The 19,260-nt window shown below is 36.4% G+C and overlaps 1 non-coding gene across 1 annotated transcript; it reads right to left on the bottom strand.

Moving 5' to 3' along the window:
* Positions 1–18,786: 18,786 nt before the first annotated feature.
* TRNAR-UCU lies at positions 18,787–18,859 on the bottom strand. The gene has a single exon. It is a non-coding gene; the product is annotated as a tRNA-Arg (tRNA).
* Positions 18,860–19,260: the final 401 nt, after the last annotated feature.

The raw sequence follows: 19,260 nt of genomic DNA on the forward strand, positions 1-19,260 counted from the left end.
ATATATCCATTTGAATGCAGAGTTCCAAAGAATAGCAAGGAGAGATAAAAAAAAAAAAAAAAAAAAAAAAAGCCTTCCTCAATGATCAATGCAAAGGAATAGAGGAAAACAATAGAATGGGAAAGACTAGAGGTCTCTTTGAGAAAATTAGTGATACCAAGATTTCATGCAAAGATGGGCTCAATAAAGGGCAGAAATAGTATGGACCTAACAGAATCATAAGGTATTAAGAAGAGGTAGCAAGAATATAAATAAGATCTATACAAAAAAGATCTTCATGACCCAGATAATCAATGACAGTGTGATCTCTCACCTAGAGCAAGACATCCTAGAATGTGAAGTCAAGTGGGCCTTAGGCAGCATCACTATGAAAAAAGCTAGTGGAGGTGAGGAATTCCAGTTGAGGTATTTCAAATCCTAAAAGATGAAGGTGTAAAAGTGCTGCACTCAATATACCAGCAAATTTAGAAAATGCAGCGGGGGCCACAGGACTGGAAAAGGTCAGTTTTCATTCCAATCCCAAAGAAAGGCAATCCCGAAGATTGCTCAAACTACAGCACAATTGCCTTCATCTCACACGCTAGTAAAGTAATGCTTAAAGTTCTCCAAGCCATGCTTCAGCAATATGTGAACCATGAACTTCCAGATGTTCAAGTTGGTTTTAGAAGAGGCAGAGGAACCAGAGATCAAATTGCCAACATCAAAAAAGGAAGAGAGTTCCAGAAAAGCATCTAATTCTGTTTTATTGACTATGTCAAAGCCTTTGACTGTGTGGATCACAATAAGCTGTGGAAAATTCTGAAAGAGATGGGAATACCAGACCACCTGACCTGCCTCTTGAGAAACCTGTATGCAGGTCAGGAAGCAATAGTTAACACTGGACATGGAGCAACAGACTGGTTCCAAATAGGTAAAGGAGTAGATCAAGGCTGTATATTGTTACCCTGCTTATTTAACTTATATGCAGAGTACATCATGAAAAACGCTGGGCTGGAAGAAGCACAAGCTAGAATCAAGATTGCTGGGAGAAATGTCAACAACCTTAGATATGAAGATGACACCACCCTTTTTGCAGAAAGTGAAAAAAAAGAGCCTCTTGATGAAAATGAAAGACGGGAGTGAAAAAGTTGGCTTAAAGCTCAACATTCAGAAAACTAAGATCATGGCATCTGGTCCCATCACTTCATGGCAAATAGATAGGAAAGCAGTGGAAACAGTGACAGACTTTATTTTTGGGAGCTCCAAAATCACTGCAGATGGTGACTGCAGCCATGAAATTAAAAGGCGCTTACTCCTTGGAAGGAAAGCTATGACCAATCTAGACAGCATATTAAAAAACAGAGACATTACTTTACCAACAAAGGTCTGTCTCATCAAGGCTATGGTTTTTCCAGTAGTCATGTATGGATGTGAGAGTTGGAATATGGATGTGAGAGTTGGAACAGCTGAGCGCCGAAGAATTGATGCTTTTGAAGTGTGGTGTTGGAGAAGACTCTTTAGAGTCCCTTGGACTGCAAGGAGGTCCAATCAGTCCATCTTAAAGGAAATTAATCTTGAGTGTTCATTGGAAGGACTGATGTTGAAGCTGAAACTCCAATACTTTGGCCACCTGATGCGAAGAACTGACTCATTTGAAAAGACCCTGATTATGGGAAAGATTGAATGCAGGAGGAGAAAGGGACGATAGATGATGAGATGGTTGGATGGCATCACCGACTCAATGGAGATGAGTTTGAGTATACTCTGGGAGTTGGTGATGAACCGGGAGGCCTGGTGTGCTATATTCTATTGGGTCACGAAAAGTCTGGCACGAGTGAGCAACTGAAATGAACTGAACTGAACTGATAATGACACTCAAAGAATAAAATGTTCCTTATATGAAGATTAATATAAATTTGCTAAGAGTCAAACAGGAGAATATTGCAATACAATTCTCAGTATATTAATTCCTTAATGTCTTAAATAAATTCATGATTTAGTAATTTTGGTAAACTTTAACTCCATTTCATTATTGGACTATTTTGACATCATAACCTATTTAAAACAATTTTTTTTTTCTATCATATCCTTAGTTAAATTTCAGAAAATCAACTTGTACTTCCAGAGCTAAAACAGAGACACCAATCCTCCCACCTACCTGCTTCATTTGAGAACTTAATCTAATTTAAGGCATGGAGAAATTATTTTTTTTTCATTTATTTTTATTAGTTGGTGCACTGGCATGGAGAAATTATTAAGCAATACCTTACCTATTTTAGTATACTTACCTCTGTAAATGTGAGAAAATTATTTCCATATATTTTTGTTAAATTTAAAATAGCTCAGAGATATGAAGTTTATGAAAAAAATTGAAATACTTATATGATTTACCAACTGCAAAATACAGAGAAATTTCAGGTATTTGTATTGCTCTAAAACACCTTAACATGATATAGTTTTAAATCTATAATCTGTAGGCCTTTTCTTCTTGCTTCATCCTGAACTTTAGCTGCTTATATTAATGGGGAAAGCTATCATTTTGACAATTATCATTCATTCCAAAGAGCTTGTTTTAGACTCTGCATTCGAATATAGTATTATCAGTGAAGAGTAGCAACATATTTTGTGGTTGTAAATGACCTTATGGATTTACATGTCAGTAAACTATACTATCTCTTATAACTACCTATTATGTTGAATCACTTTAAGAAACATTCATTTAGACACGCAGAAAATACTGTTATTAAAGGCCTGGATTTCAGAGATACATCAGGTGTACTTTCAGAGCAACATAGTTTAGTCAACTCAGGAGTGTGAGTCCTTCTGTCCATCTCATTTCTAAAGAAAACTCATGGATTTCTCATGTATTTTTTTAAAAGTATTTTAACATGTTTATGCTTTTAAGAAACCCCATTATTTAGAATAACTAGATTCCCCAAAATTAAGGGCACACAAAAAAAATAAATAAATACAATAAATAAGAATTTTAAAAATCTACACATAGAGGGAAGGAAGAGCACAAGTAATCCCTCTTAGCTGTAAAGTTTTCTCTAAGCTGTGACAGTTTCTCAACTTTACTTGCTTTTAATGGTCTTGATTTTTAACATGCAGTTAGGTGTTTTGTTTTATATTTGATAAGAGGGATTTCGCTGACGTTTTCCTCATGATTAAACAGTGGTTTTAAGTTTTGGGGAGAAAGATCACAATGCCTAAATGCCACTTTCATCACAATATATCAAGGGTACATTCTATTAACATGACTAATCACTGCTGTTGACTGTAATTACACGGCTGGAGTAGTTTTTCATTTCTCCACTTTCAATTTACAGTTCCCCTCACCCCTGCTTCATACTCTTTGCAAGTAAGAGAGTACGGTCATCTCATAATGAAGGAGTAGAGAGTTATGCTCCCCTCCTCAAGGGTGTGAGTGTTTCTGATCCATTTGTCTCCAGTCAGTAAAATACAAATTATTATACCAAATTAGCTACATATAATCTTCCTTACATGTAACAACTGACTAGTTCAACATTGGGAAAAGAGTATGACAAAGCTGTATATTGTCTATTGTTTATTTAACATATATGCAGAGTACATCATGAAAAATGCTGGGCTGGGTGAATCACAAGCTGGAATCAAGATTGCAGTGAGAAATATCAATAACCTCAGATATGTAGGTGATACCATTCTAATGGCAGAAACTGAAGAGGAACTAAATAGCCTCTTGATGAAGGTAAAAGAGGGCAGTGAAAAAGCTGATTTAAAACTTACCATTCAAAAAATGAAGATCATGACATCCAGTCCCATCACTTCATGGCAAATAAATGCGGAAAAAGTGAATCAGGGACAGATTTTATTTTCCTGGGCTCCAAAATCACTGTGGATGGTGACTGCAGCCATGAAATTTAAAGATGCTTGCTCCTTGGAAGAAAAGCTATGACAAACCTAGATGTATTAAAAAGCAAAGACATCACTTTGCTGACAAAGTTCTGAATAGTCAAAGCTATGTTTTTTCCAGTAGACATGAATGGATGTGAGCACTCATAAAGAAGCCTGAGCACTGAAGAATTGATGCCTTCGAGTTGTGGTACTGGAGAAGACTCTAGAGAGTCCCTTGGAAAGCAAGGAGATCAAACCAGTCAATCCTAAAGGAAATCAAGCCTAAATATTCATTGGAAGGACTAATGCTGAAGCTGAGGTTCCAATAATTTGGCCATCTGATGCGAAGAGCCGACTCACTGGAAATACCCTGATGCTAGAGAGGACTGAGGGCTGGAGAAGAGGGCAACAGAGGAAGAGATGGTTAGATAGCATCACTGACTCAAAGGACATGAATCTGAGCAAACTCCTGGAAACAGTGAAAGGGAAGCTTGGAGTGCCATAGTCCATGGGATCGCAAAGGGTTAGACACGACTTAGCAACTGAACAACTCATATCCTAAATAGTGATTAACTTACTTTTTATAAGCCTCAACTGTCTCCCTCACCCCACGCACTATTTATTAATAATAGCATTGCTTGGGTGGAAAAGCTACAAGGTTAATTTGATCTTTTCTAGCAAAATGAATTTTAATGTACTTTTATACTTAAAAGTTTTTCAATCTTAATTCAGATTATTCAGAATTTCAAAGCAGAAGCTTTTACCAACTATGCAAACCTCCATCTTTAAATGCTATTGCTCTTTTATTTCATTTCTCTTTTCAAAATATGTAGTCCTTTCAAGAGCTTGTCTGTTTCTTCTAGTACTTTATGAAATATAGCCAGGAATGACCACACACACACATCTTTTGTAGCCTCTTTTGCAGTAACATTTAGCAGCCAATTTGGTTTATTTGGGTGTTTTGATTTTTAATAAAGATTACCATAGATAAAGATACCACATTTCCTCCAAATTCAAGCAGTTTCTTTGTCCAACTACAACTTACTGTTTAAACCAATGCTGTATACAGTCATTTATTCTTATTATTGCAATACCTTACTTAAGGAAACTACATCTGCATTGCTTATGGCATACTAACTAGTGTATTAACAGTTTCAAATTTCTACCCTTCACACATCAAAAGTTCATCTCCTGGTCCTACAATAGCCTAAAGTAGCAGATCCTGAGCAGAATGGATGGTCCTAACATACACTAAGGAGACGATATTAGATATTAGATTTTGATGACTGGGAAGATGGACATTTGGGGACTGACTACCAGATTTCTAGTCTGAGCACCTGGGTATTTTACAGCACTGTTTACCATGTGAGGAAAGAATAGAGTTGGATCAGGTGTCAAGAGGTTGGACATGGATGAATTATATACATGCTAAACATAAAGTGTCACTACAATGTTTTGGAGAAGGAAATGGCAACCCACTCCAGTACTCTTGCCTGGAAAATCCCATGGACAGAGGAGCCTGGTAGGCTACAGTCCATGTGGTCGCAAAGAGTCGGACACGACTGAGCAACTTTACTTACTTACAAGGTTTAGGATGAGCTATAAAAAGACAATTGTATAAATGATTCAAAAGAGATTTCTGGGTTAAAGATTTGTAATGTCATGTAGCCAAGTTCATGTGACACAGCCCAGCACTTTTAAGCGAAGAAGGCAGATGTTTGGATTCACTCAGGATTGCTCTTTTGCTGGGGAGCTAAACGAAAAGGACAGAAGGTATATAATTGCCTACCAATGTTGGAGTAAATAACATCCTAAGATGATGCCCAAGATTTCCGCTGCTGGTGAAGCTGTGATTAGGATGTATGACATGGCAAAAATTGAAGGTTCCCGCAGATGTAATTAAGCCCTTAACTGGGTTAACATTGAGTTAAAAGTAATTAGCCTCCAACGAATAAAAATAAACGGAAAAAAATAAAAATACACACACACACAAAAGTAGATTAATCTAGGCAGGACTTAAGCAAGTCCTATTTGCTCAATCTGTTTATCTCTATAAAAAAGGACTTAGGCCTTCCCTGAATTCAAAGATGTTTTCCTGTTGGCCTTGAAGAAGCAAGGTACTATAAATTCTATAGATGTGAGAAAATGAATTCTGCCAATAACTTCATAAGCTAGGGAGAAGACCCTGGGCTTCAGATGAGGTCACAAAACTGATTGCAGCCTTGTGACATCCTGAACAGAGGAGCCACATAAACTGTGCCTGGGCTCCTGGACATGGTGAGATAATAAAGGTGTTTCATTTTACTTCTAAATTTGTGGAAATTTATTATACAGCAATGGAAAATGAAAACAGCCTTTATAGGTATTATTAAATGATCAAATTTTTGAGTCTTAGCTGAATAAGGAGAAAAATAAAGGCAGGAACAGGCTGACAAGATGTAGCTGGAGGGTTTAATGTACTGCTGGTCCTGAGGAGGTTGAAGAATAGTCATTTAAGTACACAGACTGAGGGCAGTTGTGATAAAAAAACAGTGGTATTTTTATACAATGAATTTCTGTAGTTAATAGTGACCTGAATGAAAGTACATGAGCAACTGGATTGGACAGAAAGACGCTGGGCCCTGATTAGCTGGGTTGTCTTCTTGAAATCTCATAAAGCTGAAATCGAGGAGTTGCTGGACCTGATTTTTTTCTGGAGTCTGGGGTTGTGGTGGGGCAGGGCCCCGTTTCAAGATCACGTGGTTCTTGACAGAGTTCAGTTGCCTGTGGATACAGGACTGAGGTGCTTTTTCCTGCCAGACATCAGGTGGGAGTCACGTTTATCGCTCCAAGGCTGCCCTCAGTTCTTTGCCATGTGACTAACCACTCCCAAAGGCAGTTCACAAAATGGCCTTTTGTTTTTTTTCCTGTGCCCGCAGGACTCTTTCTGCCTGACTTTTCCTTCAATTCCAGTCAGCTACAAGAGTCTTATCTGACGGAATGTGACCCCAGGAGTGACTATCCTACGACCATTTGCCTTATATCATAACATGAAAACTCACTTGCTCAGCTGTGTTCAACTCTTTGCGGCCCCATGGGCTGCAGCTCACCAGGCTCCTCTGTCCTTGGAATTTCCCAGGCAAGAATACTGGAGTGGGTTGCCGTTTCCTCCTCCAGGGGTTCTTCCCGACCCGTCCCAGGGATTGAACAAGTGTCTCCTGCTTTTCCTGCATCGGCAGGCAGATTTTTTCCCACTGAGTCACGTGAGAAGCCCCCGCCTGATAATGTAACCAGTAACAATCCCGGCATGCCCCTCTGTTCCCAGGTTCCCTGCGCACTGGAGTTTCCAGGTTATACACTAGTTGAACACCAGGAGGCAGGATTAATCGTGGCCACTTTAGAAATTTGCCTAGAGCAATTATCAAGGATTAGGAAAGCAAGAATATTTATTCACATTTTATGGATTAGAAACTGATTAAAAGTCTGTAAGTAAATTTTTACCAAAACTCCTTAATTTTTCATATCATTTTTAGGGCTCAGTGGTAGTGAATCCACTTGCCAATGCAGGAGGCATGGGTTCAATCCCTGAGTTGGGAAGATACCCTGGAGAAAGAAATAGCAACCCACTCCAATATTTTTGTCTGGGAAGTCCCATGGACAGAGAAGCCTGGTAGACTATAGTCCATGGAGTCACAAAAGAGTCAGATACAACTTAGTAACTGAAATATATATGCATATATATATATATATTTAAATGTAATATTAAATGTAATGTTAAGTGTATATGCATATATATTTTATATTTTTACATTTAAGATTTATTCTGAAGAAATAATCTGCTGTGAAACTCATTGAAGTGTTTTTATAAAACATACAATAAGACTGAAAAATAAGACTTTTGGAAGACATATGATTGAGTATATAAATTTTTAGTATACACACTGATGAAAATAATGTTTTCAAAATTGTAAATATGATTAACACTAACAGAAAAAAAAAGAGACTTTGTCCTTTCACCTAGTATACTACAAGTACTCTATAAGTACACATGTGTATATATGTATACCTACAAAAATATTTAAGCTGTTTAGTGAATTAAGGGGAAAACTCTTAGTAAATATTGTCAGTGCTCTTTAACAATCAGGGAAAACTCTCGATATGTCATTATTCATGAATTTCTTGATGTTCTCCAGATTGTAAAGATTCATTTTAACAAATAGCAACTTTTTTCATGAGATACAGTTGCTCATATTAATCATCTTAGGACAGAGATTTCAACATGAGAGAAGCATTCTATTGACTTACATTCCAAATATAAAAATTCTTTTGAAATTAAAATATACTATTTCTTGGAATAAAAAATTAAGTTTAATCAGAGCATTAATTAAGAACATTTAAAAATTAAAAAGCAGAAACTCTGCAGAGTTTGGTATATTTTTAAATAACATTAGTATAGAGCATCAATGCAGACTTAAATTCAGTTTTTGATTGGGGTTATTAGGTATATTTTGTATTTGTGTCGACCAGATGGATTATAATACTCATTAAACTGCTGAACAAAAAAATGGGAATATGCCTTCATGATAATGCTTTTTATCATGCCCCACATCTGCATTCCTAATTTGTCTTAATTATGTACATATACAGTTTGGTCAATGTTTTGCATTTCAAAAATCTTTTCTAATTTCAAATGTATCTGATAGTTCATATGAGCAATTATGTATTTAAATGAGACAGTCATTGTCTAATTGGCATATTTCAATTTCCACTGAGATGTGCCAATTAAGTAGAATCCACTGTAGACCATACATAATATCTTCAACAGAGAATTTATGGACTATCAACCAAACACATTGGTTTTGAAGTAGCATATCCTCTTTCAAAAATGACTTTCATCAAGTGGGATTGTGCTCCACCACATAAAATGCATTTCTACTAAAACATATATCATCATTTGTAAGTGCTTTATTTATTTCTAGATTCAATATCCTCCTGTTTTATATAAGCAAATATAATAAAGTTAGGGTGTTGGAATGATATTTGATCCATTGCATTTGTATTTAATGTCCCAGGAACAATGCTAATTTCTGAAGATGACTGAAAAAGCAATGCTTTATTATTTTTACTTTCTGTAAAATGTCCAAACAGTGATGCAGCAAGGTAAACCTTTCTGTCTCTCTACCTCCCTACATGTCTACCTACCTATCTATTTATGCTTTGTTCTATATGTGGCAGTGCATGATAAACTGTGTGAGTGACTCATACAAGTTTTTAGGAATACTGGATTTCAGACAAGGTTTCCCATGTTTTACTCTTACAATAGATTTACTGAGATGAGCATTTAAGCCAGTACAAAATATCAAATTCACAAGAATGAAGTCAAGAAATCTGTTTTAACATGAAAGTAAAGTCTTGCTATTAAGTATATGACAGGATCTCTTCCCTTTTCAAGGCCAAATAACATTTCACTGTTATGTGTAAGCCACACTTTGCACTAAGTGTAATATACCAGACACAAAAAGACAAATACTGTATAATTTCACTTATGAAGAACTGAAGTAGTCAAGTTCACAGAAGCAGAGAGTGAACGATTGCTGTCAGCAGCTGAAGTTGGGGAGGGAAAAGGGAATTATTTAACAGATTCACTTTCAGTTCTGCATAATGGAAAAGTTCTGGAGACATTTCACAACAAGGCAAATACTAACAATACAGTACTGTACATTTTAAAATGGTTGAGGTGGTAAATTTTATGTTATTTTTTACCACAGTAAATAAATGTAAAAAAAAAGTAAAGTCTTACTAAATTTTTCCAGAAGTCTGGGAATCATAATCTGTATTGTTTGCTTATAAAATGGACCCATTGTCAGTTCTCACTGTCATACTTTGGAACTTCCTTCTTTGTTTTCATTTGCTTGTTTTTAGATTTTCAAACTTATTAATATCTGTTTTTCTTTACCACATAAATTTCACCATTTTTTCTCTTGGTTTATAACATTATTTCTATTTTTCTTTCATCTTTATAAAATAATATGGCCAACAGTTTCTCATTTGGAAAAGATGGCTATGTTCAAAAATCACTTTTACAAATTTGTCCAAATTTTACCAAATACAATTAGATTATGTGATTCGGTCACATGCCAATTTTAGATATTTTTGTGATTGTTTTCTTATCAGTTTTAACACAGTTGTTTTGTTGTTTTTTTTTAACTAAAAAGTCTTTCAAAATACTGCTTTATGGAAAAGATGTCCTCATGGATAGAAAGTGAATTTCAATTGGAACTTTGTTTTTTAACCTTCTATATCATATTATAATAGTGCAATTTTGATAAGCTCAATCACAGCTGGATAAAGACAGTTTATAACCCCTTAGCATGTCTTTTTAAACCTGAACTTACTTCTTCCACATGCCATTTCACAAATTCTCTAAAATTACTATTTCATCAATATAGTCTAATTATTAGACTAATTACTAATTACATCACTATAGTCTAAAATCTTTCTGATCTTTTTAGCTTTCCATATGTCTAGGATTTCACACAATCTTTACAACATAAATCTGAGTCTGAGCTCAAATGCTCCTTGTCTAGGACATTCTTAAGGTGTGTTTACGCTGTTTTTCCTTCAGCATTTATACTTTCCCAAGAAGCAAATCTTGCTGTTACTGTAAGTGGAAGGGCAATCTCACTCCCTTTTTCTCAATCTCTCAATCTTTCTTTCTCATTTTTTTTTTCTGGGCTAGTTATGCTTGAGGTTGTTTTAGTTTTCCCTAATGTCCTTTGAAATTTAGAAGTAATCACTATTTATCTTAAACAGGGCTTCTCTAATGTCTTTATGAATTTATGCAGTTAGAAATATGTTTAATGCTACAAAGTGTAAGACAAAATGCAATACAATTTTCACTTATCTAGATAATTACTAAGTTTAATTTTTAAATAAAATTAATTCATGGTGGCTCGAGGTGGTAAATCTACTAATGGCATATAAATTTAAAGTTGTATGAGAAACATCCTATTTAAATCCAACAGTCTGTGATTGCATACATGAAATTTGTTCATATATAACTTTATGTCTAAATTTGAGGCCTTTATTGGATATGTAGTATGGGTCAAATGAAACAACTGGTCCCAAGCTCTGATTGGCCCTGAATTACACTAATAATGTGGTAGTCCATCTCTAAACACTATAATAAGGGGTGACGCCATTAAGATGTTCAGAATGCAACTTGCATCTTTTTATTTTAATTTTAAATTAATCTATTTATTTTAATTGGAGGCTAATTACTTTACAATATTATGGTGGTATTTTCCATACATCAACATGAATCAGCCATGGGTATACATGTGTCCCATCATCCTGAACCCCCTCCAACCTCTGGGCTGTCCCAGAGCAGTGGGTTTGAGTGTCCTGCTTCATGCATCTAACTTGCACTGGTCATCTATTTTACATTTGGTAATATACATGTTTCAATGCTATTCTTTCAAATCATCCCACCCTCGCCTTCTCCCACAGAGTCCAAAAGTATGTTCTTTACATCTGTGTCTCATTTGCTGTCTCACATATAGGGTCATCGTTACTATCTTTCTAAACTCCATATATATGTGCTAATATACTGTATTGGTGTTTCTCTTTTTGACTGACTTCAATCTGTATAATAAGCTCCAGTTTCATCCACCTCATTAGAACTGACTCAAATAGTTCTTTTTTATAGCTGAGTAATATTACATTGTATATATGTACCACAACTTCCTTATCTGTTCATCTGCCAGTGGACATCTAGGTTGCATCCATGTCCTAGTTATTGTAAACAGTGCTGCAATGAACATTGGGTTACATGTGTCTGTTTCAATTCTGAATTCCTTGGAGTATATGCCCAGCAGTGCGATTGCTGGGTGATATGGTAGTTCTATTTCCAATTTTTTAAGGAATCTCCACACTGTTCTCTATAGTGGCTCTCTATAGTTTGCATTCTCACCAGTAGTGTAAGAGAGTTCCCTTTTTTCCACACCCTCTCCAGCGTTTATTGTTTGTAGACTTTTTGATGGCAGCCATTCTGACTGGCAATAGATGGTATATTGTTGTGGTTTTATTTTGCATTTCTCTGATGCAAAGAGCTGACTCATTTGAAAAGACTCTGATGCTGGGAAAGATTGAGGGCAGGAGGAGAAGGGGACGACAGAGGATGAGATGGTTGGATGGCATCACTGACTCAATGGAAATGGGTTTGTGTGGACTCCGGGAGTTGGTGATGGACAGGGAGGCCTGGCGTGCTGCAGTTCATGGGGTTACAGAGATTCAGACACGACCGAGCGACTGAACTGAACTGAACAGATAATGAGTAACGTTGAGCATCTTTTCACATGTTTGTTAGCCATCTGTATGTCTTCTTTGGAGAAATGTCTGTTTGGGTCTTTGTCCCACTTTTTGATTGGGTTGTTTATTTTTCTGATATTGAGCTACATGAGTTGCTTGTATTTGGAGATGAATTCTTTGTCACTTGTTTTGTTTGTTATTATTTTCTCCCATTCTGAAGGTTACCTTTTCACCTTGCTTATGGTTTCCTTCATTATGCAAAATCTTTTAAGTTTAATTAGGTCCCATTTGTTTATTTTTTGTTTTTATTTCCATTACTCTGGGAGGTGAGTTGTAGAGGATCTTGCTGTGATTTATGTTAGAGACTGGTCTGCCTAGGTTTTCCTCTAAGAATTTTATAGTTTCTTGTCTTACACTTAGACCTTTAATCTATTTTGAGCTTATTTTTACAACTTAGAACTTATGTGGGACATTTCTTCCAAAGGTAAGAATGATTAATATTTATTCTCAAAAATGAGTCAATTTTGTTTGAGGTATCACAGATTTTACTTAGATTTCACTTGAAATTTGTTTCTTGGTCTAAATTAAATAAGTTTGAGGCAGAGTCATGAGGTTAACCATTGGCATTTTGAGAAATGGGTTTTCCCTAAAATTACATAGCAAGAAGTAGTATTACTTTTGCAGACATTAAGCAAAGCAATCCTGGGGAGGGGGGGGGGGGGAAGCCTGGATGCATAGCACTTCCAGACTTCAGATAACACTATAAAGCTACAATAATCAAAACAGCATGTTATTGCCCCAAAACAGATATGTAAATCAATAAAATAGAATAGAGAAGCCAGGGAAAAAAAAAGACACCCACAGTCAACTAATCTACAACAATGGACAAAAGAATATACAATGGGGAGAAGATAGTCTCTTTAGCAAGTGGTGTTGGTAAAGCTGAATAGCTCCTTGTAAATCAAGAAAATTATAATACTCCCTCATAGCATGTACAAAAATAAACTCAAAATTATTTAAATGATTAAATATGAGAGATGACACTTTAGAACTGCTAGAGAGAACATAGACAAAACATTCTCAGACACAAATTGTAGCAATGTTTTTTTTATATCAGTCCCCCAAATTAAAAGATGCTTACTCCTTGGAAGGAAAGTTATGACCAACCTGGATAGCATATTTAAAAGCAGAGACATTACTTTGCCAACAAAGGTCTGTCTAGTCAAGGCTATGGTTTTTCCAATGGTCATGTATGGATGTGAGAGTTGGACTATGAAGAAAGCTGAGCGCCAAAAAATTGATGCTTTTGAACTGTGGTGTTGGAGAAGACTCTTGAGAGTCCCTGGGACTGCAAGGAGATCCAACCAGTCCATCCTAAAGGAGATCAGTCCTGGGTGTTCATTGGAAGGACTGATGCTGAAGCTGAAACTCCGATACTTTGGCCACATCATGTGAGGAGTTGACTCATTGGAAAAGACCCTGATGCTGGGAAGGTTTGGGGGCAGAAGGAGAAGGGGACGAATGGATGAGATGGCTGGATGGCATCACCGACTCGATGGACATGGGTTTGGATAGACTCTGGGAGTTTACTGATGGACAGGGAGGCCTGGCATGCTGAGATTCATGGGGCCACAATGAGTCGGACACGACTGAGCGGCTGAACTGAACTGAACTCCCAATATAAAAAAAAGAAAAGCAAAATTGGGACCTATCAAAAGCTTTTGCACATCAAATGAAACAATTAACAAAACAAAATGAGAACCTTGGGGATGGGAGAAAATATTTGTAACTGATGTGACAGACAAGGAGTTAATATCCAAAATATAGAAATAGCGCATACAACTCAGTAACAACAACAAAAAGTTCAGTCAAAAAGCAAGCAGAAGACCTAAATAGAAATTTCTCTAAAGACATACAAAATGCCATCAGACATATGTAAAGATGCCTAACATCATTAATTATTACAGCAACACAAGTCAAAACTATAGTGAGGCATCATCTCACACCCATCAGGAGGAATGTCATCAAAAACTCTACAAATAATAAATGCTAGAGAGTGTGTGGAGAAAAGGGAGCCTCCTACATGTTAGTGGGACTGTAAACTGGTGCAGCCACTATGCAAAACATTATGAAGATTTCTTTAAAAGTAAAAACTAAAACTAGAGCTACCGTGTGATCCAGCAATCCCTTTCTTGGGTATATATTAGAGAAGATAAAAACTCTAATTCAAAAAGATATGTGTTCTATGATATTTAGAGTACTACTGTTTACACTAGACAAGACAAGGAAAAAAATCCAAGTGCCTGTCAAGAGATGCGGCATTTGTGTACACACACACACACACACAGAATACTACTCTGTCATAAAAAAGAATGCGAATATTGCTTCTAAAGCAGTGTGGATGAATTTAGAGATTATCATTGTGAATGAAGCAAGTCAGACAGAGAAAGACATATCATACAGTAACATATGTGGAATCTAAAAAAAAAATACAAATTAACTTATATGCAAAACAGAAACAGACTTACAGACATAGAAAGCAAAATTATGGTTAGTAAAGGGGAAACGAGTAAGGGAATGTTGAATTAGGATTATGGGATTAACATACAAAGTACTATACATAAAATAGACAATCAAGATGGATTTACTGTACATGGCACATGGAAATGTATTCAATACGTTAAAATAATCCATAATAGAAAGCCATCTAAAAAATATATATGACTGTATCACTCTATCGTACACTTGAAACTAACACAGTATTGTAAATAAACTGCACTTCAATAAATAGAAAGTTAGAGTAGTTTCTGACTTTATACTATACATACCTTATTTCTATTTCTCTACCTATATACTGCCAGTGTTGTCAAGGGGTATTTGTGTGTGTGTGTGTGTGAGATACAATTTCTGGTCATGGACGCCCATGCTATAATGTGGGGGTATCAGTAAAATTGGTCAGGAATTTTCCCGGGAGTCATTCCTGTATTTGACATCTGACAATGAAGTAAATTTTGACATAGGTAACTGTAAACCACATAAATATATCTAGGAAAAACAAATGATTGAGCTCCCAACTCAACTTCCCATTAACTTGTTCCCTATCATGCCCTCAGTAAGTCTAGCACAGGGGTAAATAAGGGGAAAAAAATAATGAAGTTGGAGTATTGTTTTAATCAATTACAATTTTAAAAAGTCTTGATTTTACTTATTTACACAGAAGTATGACCATATGAACCCATGGTGAGGGTCCCTAGAAGGGAACTGGTATGCATCTATTCAGCTTCATGGTGAACCTTCCTCTGGCTCTGAGTATAATACCTGCATTTAATACTGGTTGTTTTTCCCACACACACTAGAATTCTGCATTGCACATAGACTCACCAGGGTCTTTTTCAACCTTACTTGCGATAGATTTTTTTAGACTAATTTATTTAGAAACTGACGAAAAGAGTGTGCATGTGTGTGTTTCTTCCTAAATTAGAGCCTTCCTAAAATGCCAGGACCTTTAACTAGGGATTTAATTGAGTGAGCTATTTCCTCCATATTCTCTTAGGAGTGTGGTATTGCCATTATCAACAATCACTGGGACACCAAAACTCTGATTTAAAATGCACCCCGCTACCCTAGAAATTTAGGACATTTCTGTCCTTCTGCCTGTAATTCCACATTCTGCCTGACTGTACCCAACACTGAGACTCCCCAGTCCAGTCCCCCACCAACAATATAGTTTTGAATTGTGTCTAAAATTGTGATCAAATTGTATCTAAAAGCTACCGACTAGTATTCCTATATGCATTACTTTCCCAGAAGAACTTCTAGGAAATATTTTCTAAAGCTAGAATAGCGCCTGAAATTTCTAGTGCATATTTATTAAGTCAACTCTCAGTTTCCTTTTTCAGTATTGTTGGCACTATTTTTGAGTTTAAGACAGTTGTGTTAATGCTATACAATTAGAAACAAGGAATCAAAATGGATATATATTAGCTTATGTTTTTGAATGCCACCACGTCTTCATCCTTTTTTGATAACAGATTTAATGTACCTGACTACATAGGTGGACATGTGACTATGCGTCAATAATGGTGCTACATAGCAGTGGCTATGGTGATAAGATCAAATATTAGGAAACATTAACTGGAAAAATTCATGCATTCACCAAGTGTCTAGGTTTATGAAGGATACAAGTAAACGAAGGATTGATATAACTTATTAGGGAGTTTTCATCAAATAAATGAGTTCTGAGATGCTTTCCATAGAAAGAAATGATGTTAATGAAATAGGCAGAGTAATACTCCCCCATTTCCTACTCTCCAGCAGCTATCAATATGGTTTCTTACATGGCAAAAAGGACTTTGCAAATGTCATTAAATTAAGAATTTTGAGAAGGGGAGATTTTCCTGGATCATCTGGCTATGCCCAATGTAACTGCAAGAGTCATCATAAAAAGTGAAGGAAGAAAAAAATTCATAGGAGACAATGTATGTAATGACAGAAGCAGAGGGTCACAGAGAGAGAGGTTTGAAAATGCCCCTCTGCAGGCTCTGGAGGTGGAGAAGGAGCCATGATCTCAGGAAGCCAGATTATGTCTAGAAACTAGAAAAGGCAACAGAATGGATCCTTCCTTGAACCATTAGCAGGAGCATCTTGATATCAGCCCCTTGAGACTGATATGAATTTCTGCCCTCCAGAATTCTAGGGCAATACATTTATGTTGTTTTAAGCCACTAATTTGTAGTGATACGTAGAAACACAAAACTAATACATTTATCTAAGATCTAAGAAAGTTAGAATTAGTTTGTCAAATAATGAAGAAAAATCTATGCAGAGGAAGAAGATCCTTTAGCAAGAGTCTGTCCAGTTAAGAATAATAGAAAAAGAAAGGTCACTGGGAAAATAATGAATATATTCTGAAAGAAGATATTGAGGTGGGAAGGAGTAGCCATTTACCAAAGAGCAGTGTAGGTCAAGGTCAGGATTCTGGGAGGCATGTATGCATTTTAAAATAAGACTATGTGAATGGAATATGATCAGACTTTCAATTTGAAAATATTTCTCTAACTCCACTCTGGAGAATGGTTATGTGTGCAGGGGGAAATCTTGGGGCGTTCCTTCAGGTCTGGAAAATTATCTAGTGGTGAGTGATGGTGGGGAGGGGCATGAGGGAAGGTAAATATTTAGAAGCAATGTAGGACTGATGCTGAGGCTGAAGCTCTGATGCTTTGGCCACTTGATGCGAAGAAATGACTCATTGGAAAAGACTCTGATGCTGGGAAAGATTGAAGGCAGGAGGAGAAGGGGATGAAAGAGGAAGAGATGGTTGGATGGCATCACCGAATTGATGGACATGAGTTTGAGCAATTTCCAGGAGTTAGTGATGGACAGGGAAGCCTGGTGTGCTGCAGTCTATGGGGCTGCAAAGAGTTGGAAATGACTGAGTGACTGAACTGAACTGAGCTGAACAGAAATCATCAGATAAGGTATGACAGCAGCTGGCAGAAGTGGAAATGTTAAAAGTGCACAGATGTTGACATGATCAAGAAGTTTTTGGAAGATGAAATTCATGTGTGGAGGCTATGTGTGAGGCTATGGTTGTGTAGAGTACATTCTGCCCAGTAATTTTATATGGACACATCAAAGCTGAGAGACAGGTTTTGAAAGGGTCCTATGAATGTGGTGAAATTTTACTATTAATTACAATTGGAGAGAAGTAAATAGCACCACCCAGAAATAAGGGGAAGTAGGGATGGAGGGAAAATGGGAGAAAGAAAGAGACTGACAGAGACACAGTGATTTTAGATCCTGAAATCACAGGTATCCGAAACAAGTTCTACCTGGACACTTGTCATATTTTTACCAGATGAACCAAAATTTTCCTTTCACTTTTTAGTTATGGTTCCACAACCAGTTCTTGACAAATACTAATTCAATTCACTTTAAAATAAAATTTCCAGAAGTAAATGATTTTATAGTTAACAAGCCAAGCCATCTTCTAGTGGCTTCTAGAATTTGTCCCCAGGCTCTGAGCTAAACCATTCTACTGTAGAGGGAGGGTTTTGACCGTCTGAGCAATTACATGTGTGGGGATGGGCCTCTGGGGGGCTGATGTGTCTGCATGACCTCAAGTGCTGAAGCAGCAGTAAACTGGATCCTGACATGTTTCTCAGACTCAGTTGACTCATAATACTTGAGGTAATTCCATCGCAATCTTTTGAATTGAAGAATTTTTAGGTGTCCCATTAGGACCTCCTTCAAGACTACTGAAGGTCAGTTATCTAGGATCTTTCTGTCAGCAGTAGATAATTTTGCGGCAGAAATATTCTTCTCTCAGGCTCTCACAGACATGCAGGGAGCAGATAGCAAGAACAAGGAGCATACAATAGACCTATTTCTTTTATTCTAGCCGAAACTCAGTAGAAGTCATACATCTTGATGATAATAAAGTAATACTTAATGATATGACTACATCTTAAAGCACATAGCAGTAATTTTATTAGAAAAATCATCTATGGGTCTTAATTCCAAAGCTGACCACAGATAGGACTTGCTGTACATACTACAGATTTATCATAATGCATTTTTTTTAAGTAACTTTATTTGATTTATTTATCTATTGGCCACACTGTGCAGCATGTGGGATCTTAGTTCCCTGACCAGGAATTGAACCTGTGCCCCCTGCATTAGAAGCACAGAGTTTTAACCACTGGACTACCAGGGAAATCCCTATCATAATGCATTTTATGTTACTTTTACTAAAGAGAATTCACACATACATACTGGTGTACAATCTGCCTTTCACCTAAGTACATATCTCAATTATTTTGTACTTTTAAAAATTATCCTACTTGTTATATCTTATGCTTTTTAAAATAATTTTCAGATAATGCATGCTATGTGTTGAAAAGAAAATCTTAGTGTCTTTTTTAGCACTACAAGCGGTGTGTCAGTCTCATAATCTGAAAAAAAAAATCTTGATTATCAAAATTCCACAACATAGAGCTAACTGCTGTCAACATTTGCTTTATTTTTTCCAGACATATATATGCATGTGAATCCATATTGTTACACTCTCGGGTTGCAAAATTTGGATCACATTGCATGTAATATTTTGTATTTTTT

The sequence above is a fragment of the Cervus canadensis genome, chromosome 19, assembly GCF_019320065.1.
Source record: "Cervus canadensis isolate Bull #8, Minnesota chromosome 19, ASM1932006v1, whole genome shotgun sequence".
In the NCBI taxonomy this organism is placed as follows: Eukaryota; Metazoa; Chordata; class Mammalia; order Artiodactyla; family Cervidae; genus Cervus; species Cervus canadensis.